General features: G+C 36.1%; 1 long non-coding RNA gene across 1 annotated transcript; it reads left to right on the forward strand.

Moving 5' to 3' along the window:
* The first annotated feature begins 3,862 nt into the window (after window positions 1-3,862).
* LOC133206709 (uncharacterized) lies at window positions 3,863-5,602 on the forward strand. The gene is made up of 3 exons (XR_009723853.1): window positions 3,863-3,957; window positions 4,935-5,054; window positions 5,301-5,602. It is a non-coding gene; the product is annotated as an uncharacterized LOC133206709 (long non-coding RNA).
* The last annotated feature ends 211 nt before the right edge of the window (window positions 5,603-5,813 follow it).

The following is a 5,813-nucleotide window of genomic DNA, read 5'->3' on the forward strand; positions in this document are numbered from 1 at the left end:
GGTGTGGGTTTATTGTTATTTTGGGTTTTTGGTTTTGTTCCTTTTTCTTTGTTTGTTTGTTTGGTTTGGTTGTTGGGTTTTTTTTTAATTTTTTTTTTTTTTATTATTATTTTAGTAGTAAAACAGCTTTCAAGTTTGGTCCCTCTGCTATGAGACAGTAAAAGCTGAAAGAACCAAAACTTTCCATCACTGGCAAAATAACAGGTAGTTTCCCTTAAGGCAACTAAGTTTGCTTTTATTAGGTAACTAAGGAGCAGGCAGCAAGACATCCACCCAGCCTGGAGGGGAAGAAAACTACCCTTCAGAGACATCCAAAACAGGTGGAGAGATGCTGACAAACTCTGATTCTCCTATGTTATTTATACTGGCTGACAGAATGAGTCACATTATGCTACATTTAATAGCTTTCTCACCTTCCTGAAATGAATTACATGCTTGCAGAGCAGTGATGGTAAACCAGGATTCATAGCTGTCATTATTAGTTTTGTGACATCGTTAACATCAGTGTAGCTATTTGTATTCAGTTCCCATGAATCAGCTGTAATATATTGTGATAAATAATCTGTCCAGAGGGACATCAGCATTGCATCTGAGTAACAGCACAGACTAATCCTGTGAAATCTGCTTTGATGCAGTCTGTGAAGTTAGGTCTTGTGATATCTTTCTGAATCAGGGAGGTGGCTATTATCGGTTAATTCCTCCTGATAAAGAAATTATGGAGCAGTTTTTTCAGAAGTACTTAAATACCTTGGTATTTGTGATTTGAAGTTGATTGATGTTTTTCAGCAACTGTGTGTGACCCTACTGTCTCTATTAGCTACATATGCGCCATTACATTAAACCTTCACCTAAAGCAAAAACAACGTATTTGGCCATGATGGAAGCTATTCTTTTGAACACTATATTGCAAGAAATAAGATCACATTGTTAATACAACTTCGTTTCAACCAAGCCTTGAGAGTTCACTTACCAATGAAGAAAGAGCTTTAAATGAAACAAAGGAAAAAAGGAAGTTTATAGCCTGCCAAATACAAATTCTACAAAACAGCTTTTATATTTGAGGTACATTTATGTTTATTGTTGTAGTAGTACAAATGATGATGATGTGACTTAATGGGCTGTTAACACAATAATGCCCCAGGCCTTAAAAGTGACACAGACTTCTATCATCCATTTGGATGTCATCAACAACTCTGAATGCAATGGAACATGTTCTGTTATCTACCTGTTGTCTGATGATGAATTTAGGGATTTATGGATTTAAAACATATTTTTTTTTCTGAGTTTAGTAGCTTTAAATGTTGTCTTTACCAACACTTGATATATAAGTATTATCAGTCGATACAGGCGTTTCATGCAGTTGAAAATGACATTTGGCAGTGTGTGTCAAATAGGTACATGTGTTAAATACTTCTGGAATGCAGATTTACTCTGCAAAAATAGTAGTTAAAAGTGTTTTAAGTTAATTGTGTGTTTTAAGTTAATTATGTGTTTTAAGTTAATTAACTTGTAATTAATTAAAAAAAATTAATGCTTGTAAACTGATTCATTTCTTTTACTCTTCTTTGGACCTTAGAAAATGACTTAAAATGTGTGTTTAATAGATTCATGCATTTTAGACCAAATGAAGTACTACACCCCACTCCCAGTATTTGTTTAATGGGCTGTAGCATGCTGATACACTGTGTGCACCTTCCACAAATGGGTCATTACAAGGGTCAAAGTATGAAGAATAAAGCTGTGTTCTTTGGCACTAAAGGGTGAGGGGTAAGTTAAAGATGTGGGAACACCTGACTGAATACAGATGTGGTTTATCTCAGTGAAATCAGCACAAAGTTTGTTTCCAGTAGTTTAAAACAAAAATGAAAAATCATTACAGCTTTGTGTAAAACAAAAGGTTTATTTCTAGGAGAAAACAGATCTAACATTCGCAGTGGATTTTGCCTCCTTCAGTAGTATTATGTACAGGGGGTTTATTTTTTGCAACCTGTATTTTGCTTCAGTCAGATGCATATACAAATCCATATATTGCCTTACATCCATTTTTTTAGGTGCAGCACTGTGAGAGGCATGATGGAGCTGGTTCTGCACATCCTGTAGTCTTCAGCCCCTGTGGGACACCAAGTGCTGACACTTATGGGGCCAGAGATCCACTTATGTCCCAAAGGAAGGCCAGCTACTCAGCTTGAACAGGGAATGGGATCAAGCCACCTTGTGACAGTAGTTTTGAAGTAACAGCAGCAGACATAAGTCTTTTTCTGCCAGACACTACATGACCCCTTTTCTGCAGGTTCTGGCAGAGGAATGGCGAATTCATTTGCTTAGGGATGATTTGACAAAGGATCAGTTGCTTTTATTCAGCCAAGAGAGTACTTTCCACAACCAGGATGTGGCATCAATGGTGTGTGCTAGTCTGCCAGGGAACAGGCTGAAGCTATCTAAATATTTGTTACAAAACATTAACCACAGCTTCAGGAGCACTGTTAATAGCCTTTTTAGTTTCAGAAGCTAAAGTAGTATTATTTATAGTGTTCATGGACAGCTAGCTAAGCTTGCTGTCATGGGAATTTCATGATCATATTCCCATTAAATTCAGCAGAAGTCAAGCTGAGGTGTTCTGTAGCCAGCCTGTGGAAAACCCCACCAGTTTGTGCTCCCAACCTGTCACAAAGGACTGACACAAGACTTAAATGAAAAGCCTGATTTTCAAGTTATATATCAGGAGTCAGTTAGTTAAATAATATCCTAATTGACTTACTAGTTTTGTAAGGATCTGTAATTTCAGCCACCTTTTATAAATTTTAAAGAGACTGACAAAGTATTTACAATGTTTCTGTGCTCACCTGGCTCACAAAGAGTGTTGCTAGTAGACAGAGTAGTGGGTAAGGAAACACGGTTGCTCACAACAACCAAGCAGGTATGCATAATTTTTTAGCCAGTCTGGACATAATTCCTTTAATTTTTCTAAAATCCTCTTCTACATCTTAATTATCCAGTGTAGTCTCAGGACAGATTTGGTAAGGAGAACCATGAACTATTAATTTTCAACTTCAGGGTGTTAAAATAACTGATGAAGTTTGTACTAAGAGAAAAAATTCAAATATTTAAGGATAAACACACAATGTGGTACATGTGAGAATCACAGTAGCTGGTTAATGTAAGGGATGTGAGAATAGTCGGTAGACTGAAAAATGTGCCAGCCTTTCAAGTATGATACTTCCGAGATGCAGCATAAGCAGAAGTTATATGGTTAGCAGATCTATTTTTCTTCCAAGTGCTTATGGCAAAATGATAAAAGCAGCAACAAAACCCCAAAGAAACTATGCTTGTTATGATTGCGTCTTTAATTCTAGCACTCAGATAAGCCTCTACTTGGGACAAGATCTGTTTATTTAAACTCAAAGTGCTCCAAGTCATATCAGCTAATCTTTGCTAATTGACATAAATTTAAAGCCTACTTGATAAAAGAAGTTACATGGTAACAATACTTTAAAGTATTAAAAAATTCTCCAAATTTGTTGCTAAAATACTGACTTCATTGTTCACTCTGAAGCTTCCAATTACCTGATCTGCTGACCTAGTGCAGTACACTACCTGATCATCTTAAACAGCCACCATGTAGGTGGCACTAGTGCAATCAGCCTCAGTGCTAAAGCCAACAATTCATAGAAGTTAGACTTTTCCATTCTATAACAATGAGGTTGTAAGACTTCTTTATTAAAATCTGTGGTTTGGTGTTTGTTTGGGTGGTTGGTTTTGGTTGCGTTTTTTTTGGTCTTTTTTATAATGAACTATAAAATAGACATTTATGAATTATAATAATGTCATTTCAGAGGTAAGAAGAAAGGATGCTGAAAGGAAGCAATAAATTCCAGGAGATCAGTGAAGAAACCAGCAGAAAATAGAGGTGGAAAAGAATGGGCTGTGGAGAGGGAAAGTACTGCATGCAGTTATTAGGTAGAAGAAAATCAGGTTTGTCATGACAGCATGATGGCAAATAAAAAGTGACTTATGAGTTAGTAGTAAGAGAAATCTGTGATATTACCAGAATCAAGAAATTAAAAAGGTGTAAAATTTAAATGAGAAGCTGTGGGTTGTCTGGGTCTTCCCTGTGTTAGAAGATACAGCCAATGTTTTGTCAAGCATTCCCTCCATGGAATGATGACTGGCAAGAATCTGTGTGTCAGGAAATGAATTTTAAGAGAAGAACAGAATCTTAATTTGACTGATTTGGTTGCCTGGACCTACCTTTTCCTCCTTTGTCTTCGCTGGACAAAGAACATTTATAAAACAATGTTTTGGGTCCCTTCTTATTATGTAAATTAAAACAAATTTCAAACATGAATTTTATGGTGGGAAATGGAGCTGAGTCAGAGGTAGAGGAATGTATGCTTGAAGGAGTCTAGTTATAGATATATAGTGTTTTGGTTTGAAATTTGTAAGTACTTGTTGTGGGTGCAGAACAAAGTAGCATTAATCTAATGTAGGTCTTTGGAATGTTCTTGGAGTTAAGATATTTACCTAGATTTATCACTTTTATGTGAGAAAAGCAATAGAATGAACATCCTTAATGTGGCTTTTTCCGGCCTAGTGTATGAAGGTTATGTAGAGCTACCGGTGAGTGCTGTTTGTCTCTATTTCATATGTTGCAACTCAAGCAGGATCATCAATATGAAACGAATATTTAATATGAAAAAAATTAAATGTATTTGTTCAAATTCAGGCAAAAGGCACACATTCTTAGGGGTTTTATCAATTATTTGGATCATGGAATAAACCCATTTCTCAAGGGATTTATTTTGATTTTCTTTATATACCTGTGTGTTGCTGTTCCTAAAAGAAAACACTAGAAGAAACAGCTAATTTGATCTAACAAAAGTAAAAAACATTATATGTAGGTTGTTTCTTCTTTAAACTATGTGTATTTCCTTCAGGAGCTTGAAATCAGCATTGCTCTCTCATACAAACTGGAGCCAAAACCCCCAGATACCTGAGCAACAGGGACTGACAACTCCTAATTAGCTACAGAATGCAACATTTGTACCAGTAGGAAGGTAAAGGGAGATGGTGGATATTGGTGTGGTCCAGTGTTGGAAACCTTGCTCAGTCAAGATGGGAGTGGATTAACATACCCTTTAGAATTTAGAAACATAGCAAACCACTAAACCATACGTCATTTAAATGGATTCCTCATATTCATAGGCTCCCTGCATGATACTAGATTGTTTAGCTTTCATGATTTATTTTGTTACTTTCAATGGTGCTATTAATCATGCTTTCTTGTTTGCTTTCACTGCTAGGATTTGACAAGAATTTTCTTTCACCTTGAAAAACTGCATGTTCTGAGGAGTTTCTTCGCAATGCTCCTGTACACTTAGCATACCCTGCTGAGTGAAGGGAGCTTGTTTTCTGCACTGTACTTCTTTCTGAAAGATTATTTCTAAACCATGGATTTGATTTCTTTCTTGGTAGTGAAAGATCATAAACAAGTATGTCTTTCAAACTGTTTTTCTACTGGAAGCTGTTATGATTCCATTGAAGAGGAAACTGAGCTAACTCAATAAGCAATGGACCATAAGGCAGTAAACTGATACATTGTTAATTTTTATTGCTAAAGTTTCTTTCTCCTACTGAGGTTCTAAATGCTTTTCATATTTTTTATGTTGATTTTTTATGATTGCATTGGCAAACCCGTCTGATATTCTAGTCTATAATTTTTGTGAGATCTGCTGGCCATAGCAAGCAACAAGGCAGGGAACACAGCAATATCTCAATATCTATGTCCAAAACAACAAATGAAGAGACTAGGCATG

Source organism: Neopsephotus bourkii, unplaced genomic scaffold (genome assembly GCF_033783945.1).
Source record: "Neopsephotus bourkii isolate Nb327-2 ecotype Australia unplaced genomic scaffold, CSIRO-AGI_Nbou_v1 NB_1820, whole genome shotgun sequence".
NCBI classification, from domain to species: Eukaryota; Metazoa; Chordata; class Aves; order Psittaciformes; family Psittacidae; genus Neopsephotus; species Neopsephotus bourkii.